Source organism: Gallus gallus, unplaced genomic scaffold, assembly GCF_016699485.2.
Source record: "Gallus gallus isolate bGalGal1 unplaced genomic scaffold, bGalGal1.mat.broiler.GRCg7b scaffold_120, whole genome shotgun sequence".
NCBI lineage: Eukaryota > Metazoa > Chordata > Aves > Galliformes > Phasianidae > Gallus > Gallus gallus.
In genome coordinates, this window is record NW_024096072.1 from 8,975 (window position 1) to 32,129 (window position 23,155).

General features: G+C 49.4%; 1 long non-coding RNA gene and 1 other non-coding gene across 6 annotated transcripts; one reads left to right on the top strand and one right to left on the bottom strand.

Moving 5' to 3' along the window:
- Positions 1–1,957: 1,957 nt before the first annotated feature.
- BLOC1S3 lies at positions 1,958–9,030 on the bottom strand. 4 transcript variants are annotated; one of them, XR_005843635.2, is made up of 5 exons: positions 8,981–9,030; positions 4,435–8,688; positions 2,609–2,724; positions 2,417–2,533; positions 1,958–1,996 (listed from the first exon to the last, which is right to left on the bottom strand). It is a non-coding gene; the product is annotated as a biogenesis of lysosomal organelles complex-1, subunit 3 (transcript). The 4 variants fall into 4 exon arrangements; XR_005843636.2 differs by lacking the exon at positions 2,609–2,724; XR_006932624.1 differs by lacking the exons at positions 1,958–1,996; positions 2,417–2,533; positions 2,609–2,724 and adding an exon at positions 3,653–3,927 and having other exon boundaries at positions 4,435–4,572; positions 6,140–8,688.
- A 334-nt stretch (positions 9,031–9,364) lies between these two features.
- Positions 9,365–11,563, top strand: LOC121108961. 2 transcript variants are annotated; one of them, XR_005843638.2, is made up of 2 exons: positions 9,365–10,504; positions 10,924–11,563. It is a non-coding gene; the product is annotated as an uncharacterized LOC121108961 (long non-coding RNA). The 2 variants fall into 2 exon arrangements; XR_005843637.2 differs by having other exon boundaries at positions 9,365–10,401.
- Positions 11,564–23,155: the final 11,592 nt, after the last annotated feature.

Genomic DNA, 23,155 nt, shown 5'->3' on the forward strand with positions numbered 1-23,155 from the left:
AGGCTTTGGTGAGCCGCTGCCTGGAGACACAGCTGTAATCAAGGACAGCGGAGAAACGTTCCCATTGCACGTGCCCATCTCTCTCTCCCTTACTGAGCTGCGGTGATGGAAGGGGCTCAGGTAATGACATGGGGGGAAAGTTCCAAAGCTGCAGAGAGGCCAGGTGACCTGCTGGCTGGTATTCCACAGCTTTCCAAATTACTTTCTCCAGGCCGTGGGAGACAATTCTCAGGGACCTCATGGAAGAACATTCGGCCCCCTGGAATTTTCTTACTGGGAGACCTCAGCAGATACAGAGACAAAGCCAACGCAACGCTGACAGCACGGAGCACCCAAGAAACAACGACCATCCATGCTTCTCGGGGAGAAGAACCCGCTGGGCGGTGAAAAGCGCAACCCTTGCTGAACTAGCCCAGCCACAAAGGAACAAATATCGAAGGGACAGTGAAGCCCGGCTACTTACCTCCAGCATCCCCTTCAGGCTCAGAGGCAGGATTCTGTTCTGCTGATTCACCAGCAGGGCCTGCAGGCACAAGTGTAATCAGACACAGGTGAGGAGAGCTTCCAGCACACTGTGGGGGCCTCCTTTTCCCTGAGTGGGGAAAGGTGGGCCAGGGAATGCCACGGCCCAAATACGAAGGTCATGGGCTCTCTCAGCTGAAGAGGGGCAGCGGTACCCTTCCCACTGAAATGTGGCAGCTCTCCGAGTAAAGGAAATACTCATGGCTCATCTGTGCAAGCCCTTCAAGGCACAAACAGGCTTGGAAGACCTTGAGAGGGTCTTAAGCAAAATTGCACGCAAGTAAACTATGGGAGCATGAATGTTTCTGCCTCCAAGGAAACAGACACTCACAACTTACCTCTGGGTTGTCCCAGAGGCACAGGCACAAAATCCGGATCCAAACGATCATCCGGAAAGGGAGCACCAAGTTCATCTCCTAGAATCAAGAACACATGAAAGAAGGTCCCATTGGATGGTGTGATCTCCTTCTCCCTCAGTAACTGGATGTTGCTGGGCCGTGGAACGGGATGGGAGAAGGACTCAGGTCACGATTCCCAAAGTTGCAGAGTGGCCAGGATGACCTGTAGGCTGGCACCTGGCAGCGTACACAATACTCTCTCCAGGCCATGTGCCACATCCCTCACAGGACCGCATGGAAGAAGATGCAGCTCCTGGGGGCTTTCTTACTGGGAGGCCTCCAATGCACAGGAAGGTCACACTGAAGCAACTGGAGGAAAGCACGCCTGTCTCTTCCTCTGGGCTGTGGGCCAGGGCTCTGTGTTGGAAACTGGGATTCATCTACGGGGAGTACCATGAGCCTGGAGCAGAAATGCTCACGCTTCTCCCCAGCACACATCTGCCAAGCTCTCCCCAGGACATCTCCCACGATGAAGGCTGTGCTCCAGCCAGCAAGCAGCAGAGCCATGGCCCGGCATGGCTGGAGCCAGCCCTGAGGAGCAGCGCTGCCACGGGCTCTTGCCCGGCTCCTGCGGTGCTGCCCATCGCCCCCTGCCCAACACCACCCCCCATGGAAGGCCGGCCCCAGGGAAGTGTGGCACAGGGCCGTGGGGACACAGCCTGACTTCTTGCCCCCACTGCTGCTCAGTCCGTGTCCCATCTCTGCCCACCCACCTGCTCCCGGTGCTCGCCACGGAGCAGCACAGGTCTCCCGGAAACACATGGCCATCAGTAGGAGGAAGAGGACAAAGCGGGCAGGGGCCATGGCTCCCCACACTCGCACCATGCTTCCAACACCACCGCTGCAGCCACAGTGAGCGTCACACAGAGCAAAGCCTGCAGCACAGGACAGCGTCGCAGCCAGGCCTTGTGAGCTCACGGCACAGCACCGCACAGCCATTGGACGGGGCATTGTGACCTCACGGCTCCGAGATTCCGGGTGGCGGCTCCCCGCGGGCTGCTGCTCTTGTGATGTGCTGCACCAGGGCTGCGTGGGGCCCGGTGCTTACGTCATAGAAACGCAGAATCATAGAGCGGCTTGGGGTGGAAGGGACAGCAAAGAGCTTAGAACCCCAACCCCACTGCCGTGGGCAGGGATGCCACCCACGGGGTCATGCTGCCCAGAGCCCCACCCAGCCTGGCCTTGAACACCTCCAGGGATGGAGCATCCACAGCTTCACTTGGCAAACATTTCTAGGGCTTCAACAGCCCCAGGAGGGAATTATTTCCAGCTCGGTGCACCCATGACACCTCAGGCCATTGGAGAAAAGATACAATATGGAAATGGGGTCTGGATCAAGGACGCTATTGCACAGGTTATCCATGCGTGTCAAACGTGCTGCAATTAAGCAAGCCAAGCGGATAAAGCCTCTCCAGTACGGAGGATGATGGCTGAAATACAAACACGGGGAAGCTGACCTTCTCACAGACCTGCCAAGTCAAGTGTCACGTGCTTACGTTTTTGTTGATAGATCTGCAGTTTCATCTGTTTTCCTTCAGCTTTCCAGCACCTTGGCTAAGGACATCCCCTTTCCTGCACCAAGTATATTTCCCACACGTAGCGTGCTTCCAAGCCTGCATTTAGTAGCGGAAATTGAAGGCTTGCTGCTTGGCACCTCCCATCACCAAAGTCCCCCAAAGTGAACTCACCTGCTGCTGGCAACTGGACGCTTGGTGCCGAGAGGACCGTCACCTGTGGGGTCCCACCTGGGTCTCCAGAAGCTGTTGCACTTTTGGAAGCAGAGCATCCAAATACACTGTGCTTGCTTTTGGAGACAAACATTTATACTTCAACCAAAGCAGCTCATAGCGCCAGCTGCTAGCATCTCTGAAGCCTCTCAGTGCAGAGCAGTGCAGTGGAGAACAAGGAGTCTCCTCTAGGAGCTGTCCTTGTTTCCGCTGCTTAAAGAGCAAGTGTTTATATTGTCATTCTCATGTGATAAGCAGTGTGGGAGGGAAGTGTATCATCCTCTCACATCAACATCCTGGCTGGATCCATTCCTAATACTTATCTGTTTAACATCACACCTCCTGGGTAACGTGCACAGCCTCACGTGTTTGTCAGGTGTACCTCAGTACGCAGGGTTTGAGCCTAATGGGTATACAGACATCCAGCTTTCATGCAAGTAGACTAACTTGGGATGGCATAAAGCAGGCTGGGGAGTGCTGTCCCCTCTTGAAGGCTGGTACAGGTTGAGATGCTGTGCTCAGAGGGGCTGTCTTCCCAGAGCAGCATTCCCAAGCTTAGCTGATACACTGTGACCCTTATATACTCTGACCCTTCTGCTTGTAGGGAAGCAGACAGTGTGAATGTCTGAATCATTAAATAACTAGCCAAGGTGACATGCTCCATTCTAAAGCCTGGGTCATCGTTGTTTGGCTCAGGTGGTTTGCATGTTGATTTTCTCCTGGCAGAGCTCAGCCTGCTGTGGGCTGTTCCTGCTCAGCCAAGCTAACCCCTGCATCCTGCTGACATAAAAACTGCCTTCCAGTGGGAACAAAAGCTGGACTTACAGCAACTGTGCTATCCAAAGAAGAGCAATGCTCGTATAAAATGGGAAGCAGCAAGTACTCCGGAAAAGCAGCTATCTATACTCCACCAGTGGTAATAACTGCGGTGACTGTGCAAATCTCATTGGAAGGTCAGGGTATCAAAGCAGATGGAACAAACTTAGTGCTCCTTTGGAATAATAATTGCTTGTGCTCTGAACATTTATTCATCTAACACGCAGAGGAAACTTTCTTCCTGGTGCAACTCTGTTTGTTTCCACTGGAACAGGTGCACTTATGGTCTTAGCAGTTACTCAAGGAAAGCTGTAGGTTCCAGGGCTGGGCACAAACACGTTGCAGTTAATTCCTCATCCTAAAGCCACGAATCAGCAATGCAGGCAGAGAACTGGGCAACAGCTGCAGGGCCCACGCAGTCTTTGCCATGCAGCTGAACAGCCCTGCTGATTAACCTATAGAGACTGTGCAGAAGAAATAACCAGGAAAGCATCTGTCAGAATATCTCACATTAAGAGCAAGACTTATGTTTCTCGGCATCAATGCTAATGAATACCAAGAGCTTTCTTTAAATCTGCTAATTGCTATTTATCTTCTAAGATGCTTGAAAGGCTCAACAGACCATGCATTGTGTCATACTGCAAGATAGCTCAAGTGGGAGAGCACACAGAAGCATTGAAGAGAGCGATTTCAGAAAGAAAAGAGAGAGTAGGGGGACAGATTTAAGTTATTCTGTACGGCTTGTCAGTGTGAGGACCTAACAGCAGCAGCCAAACATTCAGATGTATGTTCTCGTACAGCATCCCTGGCTTCCCAGGAAGATACTGGTAGCCACATTTGCCATGTTCTTACATCAGCCCAGAAGTCTGTTGTCTCCTCAACAATAAAAGCGTATTTCTGGTATCTTGGAGGAGATCTGGATTTGATCAAGGTGTCTGATCAGGATAAAGCTAATGGACGAAGACACTCACCTCCTCCATCTCCAATGACTGGGCTGGATTTGGAGTGGAAGAGTGTGGTTCAGGATGAATTCCACAACGGCCGACTGCACCTGCACCTCCATGAAGGCAGCTCTTCCGCTGACGCAGTCAGACTCACACTGCTGTGATCTGAAGAAAAAACAGATGAAGTAAAACTGCCAACAGACAGAAGACCGGGAAGGTACCTCTGGCTGTGCAAAATGTGCTGATTTTGGAGGGGAGGGCAGCTTTTGTAGACGTGTGTTTATTTTGAGGTTTCTTTTCAACCCTGTTTACAAGATGTCAAGCATGAGCCCACTCTGGTGCATGTCAGCATGTCCCTGTTTTAATTCTGAATGACACCGGCCCAATACATACCGACTCCCTTTGGAGCCCAGCACACCTTTTACATCTCTGAAAATGATGCAGGGACATTTTCTTCAACGTTCCCTTTAGGATGTTTTGTTTACCAAGGCTTCAACAACGTTTATGGGAAATAAACAGCAGAAAAGTATAGGTTTCTTTCGTTGCTGTTGCACTGGTCAATAAGTAACCCCACTGCATTTATTCTACGTCCTGCTTGCAGAGGCTCATTCTGCACAGCCAGAGGTGCTCTAATAAGAAGGAGCACCAGCAAAGCCCTCACCTAACGAGGCCACGCACTGCTAGTCTCCAGCATCACACCTCAGTACAGCACACACACTGCGCAGAGTCCAGCAATGCCCACTCCTCCCTGCTGAAATACATGGCCACCTCTGCAAAGGCCACGGGCTCCTGCAAGTGCTCCTTTCTGGGCACAGCCAAAGCCCAGGGAAGCAGCTTGGAGAGGAGAGAAACTCCAGTCCCAGCAGCTTCTCTGTTCCCAGCACACAAATGCTGGCTGAAGGACACTGAAGGACACTCTCCCCCCGCACTCCCATCTCTTGCCCCTTGCCCTCTCCTGGCTGCTTCCCCCAGCCCCTGCCTAAGATGGACATGCAGTGGCCATGTGCTGCTCTGCTGCAGGCTGCAGGCAGATGTTAAACTGGAGCCTGCTGGGACAAGAGAAATGGCAGGAGATGTGGGAGGAAATGCAGCAATTCCTGCCCAACCCCCACCCTCGCCAGCCCACCTGCAGGGCATTTCCTGGGGGTAAAAGCAGGCTGGGACTCAGACCAGCAGACCTGCTCTTACCAGCCTTCCTTCCCAGCAAAGCCAGTGTGATGGTGTGCTCCCCCCTCCCCCTTTCTTCCTTTCTCCCACCTTCCTCCCTCAGCCTTGCACAGGAAGACAGTGAGCAACACTCCTAGCTAAACCAGACTAAAGATCACAAAACTGCCTCAAGCTGGGAGGCTGAAAGAACTGACAGCAGGCCTCTGGCTCAACATCTGAGGGCCAATTGAGCATATGCCTAAAAATAAAGTACGGCAATGAGTCAATCATCTTACCACCAAAATAGACAGCAGCACAAGCACCTCTTGAGCTCTCCTGCACAGAGGAACAGCTCTCCCCTTGAGCAGGCATGCCTCTTGAGGTTACACCTGCACAGAGATCCTTTCCACCTTGATGTCAAGACACCTTGTTGATACGGATCCTCAGTAAGTGACTAGTAGTTTGGGTGGGCTTTGTTAGCTCCACTACGGTTATATCTTTGATTGTGCACATAGGATCCCTTAGACACAAACTCTTGAACGCGTCTGGGACAAGGAGTGGATCCAGCTGTGCTGAGGATCCTTACCTCTGTGGTTTGAAGAGTTCAGACAGCAACGGGGCCTGCTCTGATCCTCATGACACAGCAGGAGAGCGTCCTGTAGGTGTGTGTTTAATCCTGCCCTCTATGTGGAAAATAACCAAGTGTATCCAGCCATCTCCAGTCTTGTTAAGTCACTGTCATATCACTACAGCATATCTACATTACATCAATAAATATACATTCCTGCTTCCCTCTTAGGAGTGTATATCGTAGCTGTATCCATCTGTTATAAATTGGTGAAGTCTGCACGATAGCAACTAGGGACATCAACTATGATAAGAGTCACGGAGTGAACTCCAGTCCCAAATTCCTATATGAATAGGCTCATGACAACTGTTCTAACTGAGAAAGAAGAGACCATTAGGGGCCACCAAAGGACGAAAGGGGGAAAAGGTATTATCTGCAAAATGCCAAGTTTGGAAGTTACATATGAAGCAAGGGAGAACATAAATAAATGGATCAGGGAGCAGAAACTAAAGCAAGAAATTTATTGATTTATTTATTTATTTAGTAATAACCTACAGAAATTGATTTTGCTTGGGCTGTGTCAGGCACTCAGAACTATGCCACACACTATGCACAGGAGTGGAGATGGAAACGCATCGTATTGCGTAGCTACAAGTCTGGGAATCTATACTCTTAGTGAGGAATCAGAATCACCACACAACTGAAGCCCAGAATCATCACAGAGTCAAGGAATCTAGAATCATGAAACGATCACAGAATCTGAAATAACAGAACTTATAATCACAGGAGCTGGTATCCTCATAGCATCCTCATAGAATCCTCCAATAATCAATTCATAGAATCCTCAGACTCTAGAATCCTAGACTCTAGTAACCCCATAATAACCCCACAGTACTGAATCACCACATTTTGTTTCCTCACTCCCACAGAGGGAAACTTTCTGTGGAGCATGCTCACAATTGACAGTATCAGTCAGCATCACCCAGCACTCCTTATGGAACAGGTTACCTAGAATATCAAAGCACTGCCAGTTACAAGTGCTCAGAGGTTCTTCCTCAAAAGATGAATTGTTAATACTATCTTTCATTCTAATTTGGATACGGGAAGGGAACCGAGGTCTAGAATCTTTATGAACAGAATCCAACACCACTGTGCTCTTCACAAAACCTTTCCCCTTTGCCACAACACAGGGGAATGGGGAAAGTGAACCTTCATCCTGGTTTTCCACTACCCCTCAGGTCAGTCCCTGGGGACAGTTGGGACCCTTCTGGAGACGCCAGGAGCCCCCAGGACCCTCATCAGGCCCCGGGCATTTTGGTGCCACAAGCCCACTAGCACCCAGGGTGTATCCCCTGGTGTCCCACAGGACGTGACAGCCCAGGCAGGATGCAGCGTGACAGACCCATGTGGCTCCGTGGTGTGAGATTCGTATGTACTTCTCCCTGTCCCTGGCTGAAGTTCTCAGAGGGGTACACAGAGGTAGGAGAGAGCTAAGGACAAGGCCAAGGGGCACTTAGGGTGACAGGACATAGCCACAGCTTGGGGACAGTGGCCAGATGCTGGAGACATTCATATGGCAGGAAGGGACGCACAGGACACAACCACAGCCCAAGGACATGGGGGGCAACAAAAGGGACCTTGCTCAGACCACTGGGACCACAGTGCCGTGGGTGAACACACTGCCACCCACCTAGTGAAAGCTGTGTCCTTGCTGCAGCTATGTCTCCAAAGGGCTTTAGTCAGTGCCAGAACCCACAGATCCCCTATACAGGGCAAAAACTACAGAATTCTGCATCAATCAATCGTCAGGAGCTTCCATTCACTGACAACGTCACTGTGAGGCCAAGGTCCCCACAGGCCAGGTGACACAGGGACATCGCTGGGACACTGAGCGATCAGCGGCAGTGCTGTTGATGGCAGCATCAGCTCAAGGGGACACAGCACTGGCAATGCAGTGACAATGAGAATGTCATCAGTGACAACCACAACCCTCGAGTCCATTGGACACAGTGCTGAAGGTCAGTGTCAGTGACACTGCAACAACAACGCCAGGAGCTCCCCACAGCTGCCAGCACTGCCCCCCCCCCCCCCCCCACAGACATTCCCACTCTCACAGCTCCCCACGGATGTCAGGCAGCAGGTGACAGGCGGTGATGGTGGCTACGGTGGCAGCCACAGCGCGCAGGTCACGGCGCACCAGGCACAGGCAGTGCGCGGTCGCAGCTGCCCCAGCTTGGGCGCTGGCCCAGGGGCCCCCCAGACCTTCCAGCAGCCGCGCAGCCCCACTGAAACTGCGTCCCAGTGCCTCAGCCATTGCGCCCCGCAGTCGCCCCTCGCCCGCCCCCAGCCGCTGCTGCAGCAGTGAGGGGCCCCCCCCTGGACACCCCTGGCAGCGGCATCCGGGCCGCACTGTCCTCTTCCTCCTCCTCCTCGGTCTCCGACGCCTCCCCCGGAACCTTCAGCCCCACTGCGGGAGTCCCGGCTGTGTTCCCCCCCGGCTCCGGCTCTGAGTCGCTCTCCGAGGCCTCGCCCAGCACCAGCGTGGGGGAAAGAGGGACGGCCATGGTCTGCGAGAGGGGAATAAAAGGGAGGAGGGGGAGTCGGGGGGAAAACGGCCCCCACCAGGCACGGAGACCCCCGGCTCTTTCTCCCGAGTCTCAGAGGAATACTGCGCACAACAGGCCCGTGCCCCCTCAGCCTCGTGAGACCCCCACTTCCTCACTCCCTTCCCAGCCCCGTGGGGTCCCCAGAACACGTCCAGGCACCCACAGCTCCAGGGGGATGCCGCATATTCCCTTCCCAACCCTACAGGAACCCCCACGCCCCAATAACCCGCCACCGAGCCCCGCAAGGACCCACATTCCCTCAGCCCAGTACCGCCGCCTCGCCAGGTCACGTGACGGTCACCCGGTACGCTACGCGTCGCGTCGAGTGACGTCACGCCTGCGTGCGCCCGCTGCCCGGACTTGCCCTCACTCAGACTGCGCACGCGCAGAGCGGGCAGCCGCGTTCGTCCAATCGTCCCTCCTCCCAAGCTTTAAGTGACAGCCAGGGTAGCCAATTGGCTCTGCGGGGACGAAGGGGAGGACGGCGCTCTCCCGGAAGAAGGATCGGGGAGGGAGCTTGCATGTAACAGGCAGCAGTAGAAGCCAATGAGATGGCCGAACAGGGCAGGGCTGGCCAATAGGAGAGGCGGGGGGCGGGGCGTGCAGGGGGCCGCGCAGGGCCGGAGCCTGCGCCTGCGCCTGCGCCTGCGCCGGGTTTGTCCGGTACGGCTGTGCCGCTCGGTGTGCACCGCTCCTCGGGACAGCGTGTGCCGGGGCCCTCCTCGGGAAATATTTCTTCCTTCTATGGAAACCAACGAGCACCCGGGCCTGCACTCTTGATATAAATACCCGGTGATGACCGACTTATTGCGGGCGACCGGGCGACGAATCCACCGTTGGGACAGCACTGCCGGTGTCAGGCCGTGTAAGGAGTCGCTGTCCTTCTGTTTGTGAGCTCCCTCCAGGCACGTGAAGGCCGCAGTGAGGTCTCCCCAGAGCCTTCTCCAGGCCGCACGAGCCCAACTCCCTCAGCCCTTCCTGTCGGTGAGGCGCTCCGGCCCTCCCAGCACCTTTGCGGGATTACGGCGGCCCGAGTGCAGCACCTCGCGCGTGGCCGTGTTGCACCTCATCTGGTTCACGCGGTGCTGCTTTTCAAGCCTGTCCCGGGCCCCCCTGGAGGGCGCACACAGCGCTGCCATCACTCACCGCTGCGCGAGATGCAGCTTCTGGTCCCTGGAATGCTGTGCAGCATGACATTAGCACAGAGCTCCTGTCAGAGCAGCGCAGATCCCAGCCCGGCCAGGCTGCCTGTGCCTGCTCCTGGGCTCCCAGCACTGACAGTGCCCACCAGGCCCCATCTGTGTGGGTCGGGGGGGAGAGAGAGGCAGCAGGCCTTTGGGGTCGGGTCTGGGGGGCTGTGGGGGCCACAGGACTATCACTGAGATACGAAATGTCTCTGCAGAGCTGGAAGGTCAGGAGCTGAGGAGAATATGAAGGGCTCCCATCATGCTGCTGAGTGCCCCTCCTCTCCTGGCCGTACGCTGAGGGCAGGTGGAGGCAGGGACAAGGGTCAGGAGCAAGGGCAGAATGATTTTTTGCTTTCTCAGTCTTCCTAGAAAGAAAGAAAGAAAAAAAATCTAAAATCTTTAAGATATGTGTGGGATCTGTTGAGTCACGGCCTGAACCACGGATTGATCACCTGTGGAAAGGACCCAGTCAGCCCTGAGAGCACAGGTGAAAGCAATTCATGTGTGTCGAATGGAAGGAGGGGAGCCTGGCTGCAGCTCTCTTAGATCTCATTTAAGGGCTGACTGCTGCTGGGGAGGATCTTTGCCTGGTGAGCCCTCCTTGGTGAAGCTTCTTCCTGTGAATCTGGAATTTTCTGGTACAGGGGAGCAATCTTCTTCCCTTCCTTTATAGCACCTCTCTGTTGTGTGATGACAGAAGGACTAGCACCTCCGTTGTATTGCTTTTCCTATTGTACTGATCTGTCTAATTGCTACAGTGTATCTACTAAAAGCAAAAAGAATATCAAGCAAAATGAACTTTATTGCCCTTTTAAGGATACAGTATAGTACACTTCAGAAATACCCTCTCATCTGTAATTATTCTTAAACCCCAGAAATTTTCATACTAGAATTGGTTCTAGCAATTATCTCTTCAAGGCTCTCTCTCAATCTGTTAATTAACTATTTGAATTTTTTTCCTTACATCAAAATCTTTTGTTACTAAACAGGCTGATTGTGTTTTCTGCAGGTGGATTTGCCACAAGGTTTCTTACAATGACTAACAGTAGAAGGAAATGTGCTCTGAAGGGGTGTGCTTGCAAGTCGGCTCAAGAGAAATGAAAATCGTTGTAGCGGGGACCCTGCCTGGGAGCAGAGCATTACCAAATACGTTACTATGCAAAGAATCTCATGTTGAATAATTTAGAAATACCTTTTTGTTAGTGGTCAAGTAAAACATGGCAACAGAGGGTAATCTCAGGAAAAAGAGGGGATAAAAACATCTCTATCAAGCCCAGACTTGATGGGAAAGGAAGAGCTGAACAAGTGTGCGTGTCTGGGGGTGTTCATCTTCTAGACTGCACCCAGAGAAGGAGAATGATTGTGATGCTGCAGTCTCGGAACTCCAGTCAGTACACAAATGGAAGGATTTCTGGGCTGAGATGAATTTATCTCCGCAGCTTCTAATCTTTTGGATTTTGTGTTCTAGTGCAGTGAAGCTTTTGGGCATGATTTATCATCACTATAGCTAACACTGTATGGGAAAAAAACTGACTTTAGATCTTACATCAAAGCTTTTAACAAAGCTTGTTTCCCTGGATTTTACTTGCTTTCCATTGTCTCCACCTCTCTGGTGCCTCTTTAAAATATATGCCTAATCTGAAAGCTGAGTGCAAGAAATATTTGTCTGACTTGTTTGCTCCCATTCCGAATCTTATAAACACTAGTCTCTGTTGTGAAGGAGTCATGCATCATTAAGAGTAAATCTTTCTCGTACAAAAGCAAGAAAACAGAAGCAGTTCAAATGTTGCTTCTTACAGCAGTACAGCATCTCAGAACAGAGAAAAACACGGCTTGCAGAAACTTGATTTCTGTCTTATCAAAACAGATCTTCAGCTAGTCTCAGTTGTCTTAGATCTGACTCCTTCAAAGAAGTGATTATAATTGATAACTCCAGTCTCACCACATCAGAGTTTTCACCTATCAGTTGTGTGCAAGGAGAGTGACAGTACTGGCACACACATCTTGGCGCTGATGGTTCGAGATGGCCATAGAAATCATAGAATGGCCCAGGTTGAAAACGACCGCAATGACCATCGAGTTTCAATGCCCCTGCTATGTGCAGGGTCGCCAACCACCAGAGCAGGCTGCCCAGAGCCACTTCCAGCCTGGCCTTGGATGCCCCATCCCTGGATGCATTCACAACCTACTTGGGCAACCTGTTCCAGTGCATCACCACCCTCTGGGTGAAAAACTTCCTCCTAATATCTAACCTAAGCCAGCCCTGTCTCAGTTTAAGACTATTCCTCCTTATCCTACCACTTTCCACCCTCACAAACAGCCGTTCCCCTTCCTGTTTATACGCTTCCTTCAAGTACTGGAAGGCCACAATGAGGTCCCCCTGGAGCCTTCTCTTCTCCAAGCTAAACAAGCCCAGTTCCCTCAACCTTTCCTCACAGGAGAGGTGCTCCTGCCCTCTGATCATCTTAGTGGCCCTCCTCTGGACCTGCTCCAAGAGCTCCATGTCCTTCCTGTACTGGGAGCACCAGGTCTGGACGCAAGTACTTCAGATGGGGCCTCTCAAGAGCTGAGTAGAGGGGCACAATCACCTCTCCCTGCTGGCCACTGCCTTTTTTTTTTTTTTTTTTTTTTTTTTTTTTTTAAATGCAGCCCAGCACACAGTTGGCCTTCCAGGCTGCAGGTGCACACTGCTGGTTCATGTCCAGCTTCTCATCCACCAGGACCCCCAGGTCCTTCTCCGCAGGGCTGCTCTCACGGAGATCTTCCCCCCCTGTTTATAGAAGTACCTGGGATTGCCCCGACCCAAGTGCAGCACCCTGCACTTGGCCTTATTGAACCTCATTAGGTTTTCGTGGGACCACTTCTCCAGCCTGTCCAGGTCCCTCGGGATGGCTTCCCTTCCTTCCAATGTATCGACTGCACCGCTCAGCTTGGTGGACCAGAAACCACTCCCCACACCCTTACCTAGAGGCTCATGGTCCTGGCAGACATGGGAAGCCTGACCACCCGTGAAGACTGAGGCAAAGCACTCATTAAGTACCTCAGCTTTTTCTATGTCTGAGGAAGCCAGCTCCCCATTACCTTTCATCGGGGGGAGAACACTCTCCTTGGCCTGTCTTCCTCCTGCCTATGTACCTGTAGAACCCCTTCTTGTTGTCTGTCGCATCCCGCACCAAGTTCAGCTCCATCTGCGCCTTGGCTTTCCTAATCCTATCTCTACACACACGGACAACAGCCCTGTATTCCTCCCAGAATACACAACCCTGCTTCCACTTTCTGTACATTTCCCTCTTTTCTCTCAATTTAAGCTGCAGGTCCTTGCACAGCCACGACAGTCGCCTGCCTCCCCTGCTCGAACGACTTCTGCTGGGGGATGGAGAGCCCTTGAGCCTCTCGGAAGGGTGTCCTTAAAGAGCTGCCAGCTCTGGTCTGTGCCCATGCCCTTAAGGACAGTTTCCCAGGGGATCCCACTCAGCAGTTCCTTGAGCAGACGGAAGTTCGCTTTCCTAAAGCACAGCGTTGTGACTGTGCTTTTTGCCAGGCCCACATTCTTCAAGCTCACAAACTCCACCAAGGCATGGTCACTGCAGCCCAGGTTGCCTGCAATCTAAACCTCTCCATCTATTACCTGGACCAGAAAGTTGTCCTCAACAGACTCCAGGAATCTCTTGGATTGTCTGCCACCACCCGTGGCACTATCCCAGCAGATATCCGGGTGGTTGAAATCCTCCATCAGGAGGAGAGCCCGCAAGCATGACACCTCCTGCCGCTGAAGCAAGAAGGCCTCGTCCACAGCCTCTTTCCTGATCAGGTGGCCTGTAACAGACCGCAGCCGCTAGATGCCCTTTGCTGGACTGATCCGCAGTTTTTACCCACAAGCTCTCAACCTGATCATGGCTGTTCCTCAGACAGCAGCTCTTCACAATCTGTCCACTTCCTAACATAAGAGGGCAACTCCACCACTCTCCTAACCTGTCTATCCCTTCTGAAAAGCCTGTAGTCCTCAATCAGGGTATTCCAATCAATGCGATTCATCCCACCCTGTTTCCATGATAGCAATTAGGTCATACTTTCCCCAATTGCACCACATGTTTCTAGCTCCTCCTGTTTATTTCCCATGCTGCACGCATTGATATAGAGGGACTCTCAGCTTAGCCACTGGCCTCATTGCCTTCTCAGAGGAGCCCTCCCTAGTACCTCCAGGATGAGTCTGGGGTTTTCCCTTTACCACCTCCCAAGGTGACAGCATTCCCAGGTGCTTCTCATGGCTTCAAGCTGCACCAGGGAAGATTTCAGGCTGGACGCTAGGAAATACTCCTTCTCTGAAAGGGTGGTCAGGCACTGGAATGGGCTGCCCAGAGAGGTGGTGGAGTCACTGAGCCTGGTAGTGTTCAAAGAGCGTTTCGATGTTGTGCTGAGGGACATGGTTTAGCGAGAACCATTGGTGAAGGGCGAATGGTTGGACTGGATGCTCCTGTGGGTCTTTTCCAACCTTAGCAATTCTATGATTTTATGATTCTCTGTCACCCAGCTATACCACCTTCCCCCATCATACCTAGTTTAAAGCCCTGCTAACCAGCCCTGCCAGCTTATTTCCAAAAATATTTGTGGCCCTTCTAGTCAGTCGGCTCCCATCCACTGTCAGCCTTCTCCCTTTCTCAAGGCTGCATCCCAAGCCATGGTACCCAAAGCCCTGAGCATGACACCATTCACAAAGCCATTCCTTCAACATGTGCACCCTCCTCCTTTTATCCAGATCCCAGTCACCAACTGAGAGGACAGAGGAAACGCTGCTTGCACGCCAGATCCCTTCAGAAGTCTTCACAGACCCCTGAAGTCCCTTCTGATCACCCGAGGACTTCTTTTGCCTATCTCTTCATTTCCAATGTGAAAGACAGTAGTGGATAATAATCGGAGGGCTTAACCAGTGCGAGTGATGTTCCTAGCAATGCCCCTCACCCGGGCACCAGGCAGGCAGCACACCTCCCTGCGGGACGGATCCAAGCAGCATATCGGGTCCTCGGTTACCCTCAGAAGGGAGTCCCTATGACAACAGCCCTTCTTTTTTTCCTGACTGACACTGTAGCAGAACGGGGAGCAGACTGACCAGCCTTGGGCAACCTCTCCTGCACAGATGGACTTTCACCAACATCCACATCCCCCAGTCCCTCTAGCTCAGAGCTCATACCTGGTATTGTAAGGGCACCTGGGAAGGTGGGACAGGCTGAGGGGCAGTCCGCTTGTTGCCCCGAGCAGGGACTTGTTTCCATCCCTCGCTGTCTTGAGGTCACCCGTTCCCACCTGACTGCGAGACAGCAGATGATCCCCCACTGCCTGAAAAGCATCTCCCCCACACCCTTCCTGTAGGGACGGCCGAGCGCAGCTCCACCGACCAATCCCCTTCCCACAGTCCCGGAATGCTCCTCAGCCCTTCCACTTCCTCCTTCAGCTCTACCACCAGGCTGGGGCAGATCCTCCACCCGCTCACAGGCGGTATCCCAGCTGCCCTCCCGTAGCAGCAACAGGGCCGAGCATTCTGCGCAGCCTGAGACCTGAACTGTGGCACGGACACTCGTGCTTTCAGTCTCTGCATGCCTTTTAGCCAGCAGCTCGCTGCCGTGTGGTGACCGTGGTTGCACCTCGGTGTGCCCGGAGAGCAACGACCTGTTCAGTGCTAAGTGCTAACCGCCCTCCTACATGGCAAGGTTGCCCCGCCTTGCCTGCTCGCTGAGTTCGCTCGGGGTTTGCCCTGAAAATCACTCTCTTCACAGCGAGACAACAACCCGACTCCCTGTGTAGTCGCGCGATAGGGTACCTTACCGTATCACCTCGCCTACGAACGGCCCCGCGGTTCACACGCCCTGACTCCGCCTCTCCTTCTCAGGGCTTTTTCAAGGCAGGGGGGAAGGTGCGCAGCCGTCGCCCTGGCAACGCCCACTACACGTCCGCAGCTCTCGCGAGAGCTTCCGGGCCGCTCTGTTATCTCGGGGTTCCCCGGATAAAAGAGGCGGCCGAAACGCCGCCGTCGGCTGGGTCCGTAGGTGCGGTTTTGGCCGGGACAGCTCCGAAGCAGCGAACCTCGGTGACCGAGCAGTCGGCAATCAAGCCTTGGCCATCATGAGCTCATTGTTGCCCTGACTCTTTCCCTGCCCTTGCTACCTCAGCAATGTTGAGTCTGGTGCTTTCTGGGGGGCTGACTGTTGCACAAAGTAATAGAGGTGAATGCTGGTACTCGACATTCTGTGTGTGGGTGTTGGAAATGATCAGTATATGCTTTTGCATGAAGTGCACGTGTGACATGCTAAGGATGAGCTCAGTGATGTGTAAAGCACTCTGGATCTCAGCTGAATCCCACAGCTGCACATGCGCAGCATTTCAGTCAAGAAAGAACTGAGCGTTCTTTGAGGAGTTCTCCAGTCCTATTACTCTGCCATAAAATCTGTGGGCATACAAATAGAATAGATCTGCATTTCTGGAGATAAGCCCTTCCCTCCATACTATCTACATCAATCCATAGCTTTCTTGAAGACTTAGGAGCCTAGGAAGACGTTAATTTTTATTATAATATACACATTATATATTTATTTCCTTGAGTAATATCTTAGGGTTAGAATGCCCTTTTGCTATGTCTCCCACATAGGAGAGGACTGGTTCAGTTGGTATCCCAGCAGCAGGTCACAGATGCACACGCCCAGTGCTACCAAAAGCACTGACTTTTTTCCTGCCGCCAACAGTGTTCTGCATGGTGTACATCACAGAAAATGTGGGGTTCTTTTCCAGCAGACCTTATTAGCATTCTGCAGAGGTAAGTACAGCATCATCTCCTCTGTGTGCTTTAGCTTCTGTCTCCCAGGAGTATTTTGAAAGGCATACTAGCTTGCTAAAAAACAGGTTGAAGCCTTCAATGAGCATCTAGAGTTTCAATTCCTTCATTAAATCCAGCAAAAATCTGTTGTCATCCAGTGACTAACTGGCTGTGCAAGTCCAAAAAGAAGTCGTGGATGTCTCAGTTTCCCCACTGGCTCCCTCCTCCTGTTATGCATGGGGCTTTTGCATGTGAATAGGAGCCACAGCTGCACACTCAGTGAAAATTTTAAATGAGTTTGGAGAAGTTATTTCCAAAGGTGTCTGTATGTTTGAGATTTCAAAGATTGAGGGTAGGAATCTTGTAGGATAAAGTCCAAGTTCTCAATAAGACACATACATAGATCAAGGTATTCGTAAATTTAGAGTCTTGTTCAGCAGAAAATATACAACACTGGGACTTTATAAGGTTCCTTAAGAATAGTTGCTAGTAAAACAGAATTTCCAGTGCAAGCAAAGTATCTTTAGTTAGTTCTTTAATTTAGCAACTCTCTGTTTCAAGAAATAGGGGCTTTATCTCCAGATTCCCCAAAATCTGAAAGATTATTCAATTACAATTTAAAGAAACAGCAACAATGAGTAGGTGAAATTAGAAGACTCTGTGGAAAAGAGAGTGTGAGAGTCAGTGAGAGAGAGCACTTCATCACTAAGTGGGGAGAATTATTGCTCTCAAGTTTTGTGGTGAGTGGGCTCAAGGTCCCTTGTCTCAGGTGAGTATCTGCCTGCTTCCCCACCTTTCTTCTAAACCAGTCAGTGTGCTGTTTCAAAAAACGTCAGCTGCACTAGATGTACCTGAATCTCCCTGTCTTCATGAGGGTCACACTGAAGTCTTGTTTAGGGGAGTGCCACTGCCCTCAGTCTTCACTATTCACTGTTAGCAGCCAGAATTCAGCTGCTTGATATGTAATAGAAATGGCCTTTTAAGACAACTTCAGGAACTCTCTTTCCCCATCTGCTTTTTTTCCTGTCCTCATTTTGTCACCCAAAACTTGTCAGACCCTCACTTTCCTCTCACAGATGAAGAGAAATGGGAAATCAAGGTCTTTGCCTTCTGAGTCGTTCAGAAGGCTTCTCCCATTGACTTTAACTGGCTCTACACCCTGCCAGAGGGTAAAAATGAGAGGGATTTCTCTTTGCTGCTGGTGTTGTGGATTGGTTGTGTGGACTGTTGTGTGCTGGTCCAGGACTGTAGTGGAGTAGAGACCAGCAGCAGATTTGAGTCACACCATTCTACATCTGCTTTGTGCATGTACAGATGGTGAATTACAGCCTGAGGGACCATGAAGGATTGTTCTCTGCACTAGCAGTTAGTGATGTTCTGGGGCACAGCTGGCTGTCCCTTCAACTGCACTGCTACAGTTTATGTTTATTTACCTTTTATTACTGACATCTAGGCTAAGTTGTTGGAAGTATATTAGGAAAAATTTCTTCTCTGAGAGAATGGTCAGGCACTGAAATGGGCTGCCCAGGGAGGTGATTGAGTCATCATCCCTGAAGGTGTTCATGAAACGTTTAGACATTATACTGAGGAACACATTTTTGTGGGAAATATTGGTGATAAGTGGATGGTTGGACTGGATGATGGTGGCCTTTTCCAACCTTGGTGACACTATGGACACCTGGAAGGGTTCCCCAGAAATGGTTTTGTCTGAATTGGCTTTAATGCACCAATCATCAAATCAAACAAACAACAAAGTGCTCTGATCAGTGCTAAAGTAATTTTCAAGGTTGCTGTTCCCTTTACCACTAAGGGGCTTTTTGGTGTACAAATGACTGATGCAGAAGGTCCATACAGCTGCTGTTCCAGCAAATGCAAGCAGAAATTTTCTGCTCGTTTATTAATTTCAAAGGGTTCTATTCAAATTGCCAACTCTTGCATCAAAAATTCATGCACAGTAGTGTCTATGTCAGAGAGCCAGCTAAGTAAGACTTCCAGGTCCCAGCTCCCTGTGAGAGCAGCAGATGAACTAAGGCATAATGCACAAGTTAGATGCCAGAGTAGATGGCTGAAGGATAACCTGAAGCCTCTTCTGCCACCAGTAGTTGTTTCTTTTTTTTATTTGATATGAAAATTGAGGCCTTGAAGAATAAAATGAGAAGTCCATTTTCATCACCAGGTTTGGGGCAGCCCTGCATGAACACTCCTACAAGAAGCTGGCAGGGGCCCAGCAGAGCCACAGTCACTACTGCTGTCTTCTGGTGTATGGCCAAAGTCCTAAATCTCTCCTATATATATATGTATATAAATTTATATATTTATATATATATATATAATACTATATATAAAATATATGTAAAGTTTTATATAAATATATATATTATGTATATAAAAATTATTTTTATTTATTTATTTATTTTTGGTCAAGGTATTTTTCCTTTAAAATTGATTGAGAATTTGTTTGGCTCCCAGGAAGCAGTTGAGGCCATTTTCTCACAGATGGCAAATGCCAACTCTTTTAAGAACAACACTTGCAATGTTGTGGTTGTCTCGTGTAAGAGAAATATTTTCATAACAGGTCCTTTTGCTGCTGTGCTTGTGAAAAAGGTCACAGATAATTCTGTTCAAATTAATGGTTCATATATAAACCTTTGTATGAGGACAAAAGTACAAAAAACTTCATGTCCCCATCTGGGTCAGCTTCTCCCCGAACAGAGGGATTCCAGAATCAAGCAGAGACTGGAATTTTAAAGCTGATATCACCAATCTTATCACGTGCCCCTGGTGATTTAACAAATAAAAGAAACTGCCTATTTTTAATCTAACTCTCAGCAAGCCAGTCCAAAACGTCCTGAATTTACTACCACATCTTGAAAAAATGTGCTTTTGTTAATCTCTGTTAATCCACAGGAGAGGTACTTGAAAATAATCACTATAACTAAGCTGCAAGTCTTGAAATAACAGTTCTTTCAGCTTTGATATCACCGACAATTGGTGACCGGTGTTACAGAAATCAAAAAGGAGAAGGAAAACCTGATGCTTTTACCAAGTCCATGTATTATATTATTTCCCTTATTCAGACAGCTCTCTAGCAACATTTCCTTCAAAAGTTTAAGATGACTCTGTTCAACTGTGTAGAATCAAGCCCAAGCAAGCCAAATATAGAAAAGCTGCAACTTATGCTGACCCTAGTTCACCATGGATGCTAATTAGTACCTGAAAGACTGAAGAAAAACAGTATCTGAGTATCCCTGTTTTCTCCTCATTCTGATAGATAGGAGGGGAAAAGCTGTTTTTGCTATAGGAACATCTGAGCCAAGCTAATTAAGCTTTCAGTGCTGAATTCAACCTGCAGATAGGAAACACATATTTAGCACAGTTTCAGTGAAAAGGAGCTGATTCTTCTGACCACCTTGACTCAGCGAGCAGAGGGAGCCTGTTAGTATTCTACTTTCCCCACTGGTTCTTATGGGTTTTTTTTTGCCCCAGAAATAGAGAATCAAATGAGATGAGGTATGCTTGTGACATGATGCATTCATTCTCTTGACTTTCCCATGAAAGTAGCTCTGTAGTAGAACTGTAGCCTGTGGGACTGCCCATTTAATTTCCAGTAAACAGTGAGAAACATTTGCAGATTTATCTCTTTCCTCTTAGGACTCTGACATATTATGGGCACCACCAGACAATATTGGCCTTTATAAATGAGGTACAAACACATGGACAAACTTTTTGAGCAGCAAGAGGTCAAACAAGATATCACAGTGACATCCCATGGTACAAAACTAAGCCAACTGCTTCCTCCAGTAGATAAATTGGCCAACATGGATCCACGAATTGTTCCTACCATTACGAAGACACAAAGGAAGACATCTCAGCTTGCTCACCGCAGTGTCATTCACTCTGGATGGCAGCCAGGTTCTCCACCAGTCTGTGCCTTGTTTGGGTCTGTGTGCCCTCAGTCAGCTTAAGTTCTTCTGTAGCCTTCAAGACCTCTAAATATCTCTTCAGTTTCTCACTGTGTACAGATTCAATTAATCTGGAATTTGGTGGTGCTGTGGAAAAGAATGGTCCTGCAAAGGACCTGTATCCTGCAAGTATCATTTATTAGGTACCAAATGTTCTACTATCATTATACCAAAAACTCAGGAATTCTGATTTCCTTTTTATTGCTTTCTCAGCCGTGATATGATTGACAGTGTATCTCCCTGCCTGCCAGACAGGATGCCAGTCTGTCAGAATTATTTCCTTCTTTATTTGTTTACTACATAAAGACCACTGATGTAATATCCATTTGTGCATCTTCGATGATCCAGGGCAAAAAAAAAAAAAAGCACACAAGTCCCCTGGGAGTATCAACAGAGCTGTCTGAATGAAAGGGGCATTTATTGCCTTTTGCTTCTCTTGCAAGCTGATTGGTATGGGAAAACTGTGTTTGCAGGTGTCAGACTGACCTGTGAGAAAGCAATTCTCTTCTGGATAATTTTGGCAGAACAACCTGACCTTCAAGAAACTATGACTAAAATGGGTCCTTTAATTTCTTGTCACCCCTTACAGTATGCATTCTGTGGCTGAATCGTAAGATGGAGTGGAGTCCAGAGATTCACTTCTGAAAACTGCTCTCATATAATATCAGTACCAGCACTTAAGAAATCTCCAGGTGAACTTGCTTAAAGGTGGCGTTCATGATAGTAGAAATCTGGAGCTGTTTAAAAGCTGACTCTATGATAATGTCCAGGGCTGAGATTAGGTTTGAACACAGCTCAAGGAACTGACAGAAATCCAGGGCCAAAGAGTAAAATGCTGCTTCCCTGCCTGCCACGAATTTATGGCGAGCTACAGTGACAAAGACTTGTGAAGATGCTATAGAACAGATCATCTGAGATTATCGACTGGAAGGGAAAGGGACAGGGAGGAGGAAAATGATGTGATCTCTGTTCAGAGGCTGCTAAAGCTTTTGAAAAGTGCATGTTATGGGCAGCCAGTGCAACTCACCAATTTTGGCTCACCAATACTTGCTGAAATGCAATTCAAGCAGAAGACTTGCAAGAGAAAGACTGATCCTTTAAAGCAAAGGTATCTCAGAGATAGCTGGTGATCCTGCATGGAACTGTATGTTTTCCCAGTGTGGTTTTTATTTAAAATATTCCTCTGTAAAGTCAGAGGAAAAAAAAGGCTTTTTGTTAATAGATGTTTGATTCCTAAATTGCCTTTCCTTTTAAAGTAGATATGTGGAAATAATAACTGTGTGTGGCAGAGGAAAAACCCTTCAGTTCCCAGCTATACTGGGAGAGGGAAGCGCACAAGGCACACTCAGTCAGTAGGGGTGAGAGGAGTTGCCACAATCCAGCAAACAACAACAACAAAAAAAAAAAAGAAAATATCTATACAGTTTTTCAAAACAAACAGATAAACAATCTACAATGAATGGAAGAATTTGTCTATGTTGTTGGAAATACTTCTAATTTCCTCTCATCTCCTAGGTTCTGATTGAATCAAGACACATATGATCATTAAATTGATGTCTTGCTACAATGTAAGTCTGGGAATCGTAGGCATCTTTTCCCTGTGGACCCAGTCTGAACTGAACCAGTGAATGAAGTCCTGAGAGAAAAGTTGATTGTTGCTAATCGATTTGCTACTTATGCAGTAGCCGCAACTGGAATGAATGTCTGTGAAGCAGTGGCTATTTGCACACTGTTCCATTAGTTCAGTCAGAAAATGAGAAGGGCATTTAGCAGCTGAATTTATATATTACATGCTTATTAGTCTATGTCAAACCCTTAGCTTGCTGCAGAGCTCTACAGATGTGAGTCATTCCACTTCTACCCTCTGCTCACCTCGTTATGACCAAGGGAATCTCTCAGTAGCTGTAATGTAAGCCTTCATGCTGTAGCGCGTGTAGCTCCTCAACATAGTTCTTTGAGCTTGTGTTTGGAGTCCTCTCTCAGATGCATTATTTCTGAGATACTTTAGATCTCAATTGCTTGACTCATCTTGATGCATTAGAAACATCTTCCTCTTCTGTGCTGTATTGTGAAAAAGTCCTGGGAAGAAATGTCAAACCCTCCACTCAGCTGTGATGTTAGCAGGGTGCATATCTCCTTCTCTTGCAATACAGTACTTGGGCAAATCACATGAAGCAAGCCAGCATGCTGCCTCAGAGTGTCAGGTTCTGCATGTGAAACAGTAAGTACTACATCATGCAATACATTGGAAGACATAGTCTTGTCAAAGCAACCATAATATATGTACTAATATCCCTCTGAGTCATGAGCAGTTGTCGTAGCTGTCCTAATAGTGGTTGTACCGGCCACCTGCCTCTTCTACCAACACATGGACAAGTCCAAGAAATCTTCTGTTTGAAGACTTGCAGGCCAAGGACAACCAGAGATAAGCAGCCTCCAGAGGTAAGAAGCTGCTATATGGCCGATGAGCACCT